Genomic DNA, 383 nt, shown 5'->3' on the forward strand with positions numbered 1-383 from the left:
GGGTCCCCAAACCTCCTGACCCCCCCCAACCTCCCTTGGGGTCCCCAAACCTCCCTGGGGGTCCCTAAACCTCGTCAGGGGTCCCCAAACCTCCCCTGGGGTCCCCAAATCTTCCTCACCCCCCCCCACCCCCCCCCCCCCCCCCCCCCCCCCCCCAAACAATCCCCCTTGGGGGGGTCTCCAACCCCCTCAAACCCCACCCAGACCCTCCCTGGGGGTCCCCAAACTCCCCCCGGGGGTCCTCACTCCCCCCAGACCCTCCCTGGGGACCCCCAAAAACCCTCTCGGGGGGGTCCCCAAAGACCCCCTTGACCCTCCCAGACCCCCCCGGGGACCCCCAAAAACCCTCTGGGGGTCCCCAAACCCCCCTGTCCCCCCCCCCC

This window comes from Neopelma chrysocephalum, unplaced genomic scaffold (genome assembly GCF_003984885.1).
Source record: "Neopelma chrysocephalum unplaced genomic scaffold, ASM398488v2 Primary Assembly neopelma1_91851, whole genome shotgun sequence".
Classification (NCBI taxonomy): Eukaryota; Metazoa; Chordata; class Aves; order Passeriformes; family Pipridae; genus Neopelma; species Neopelma chrysocephalum.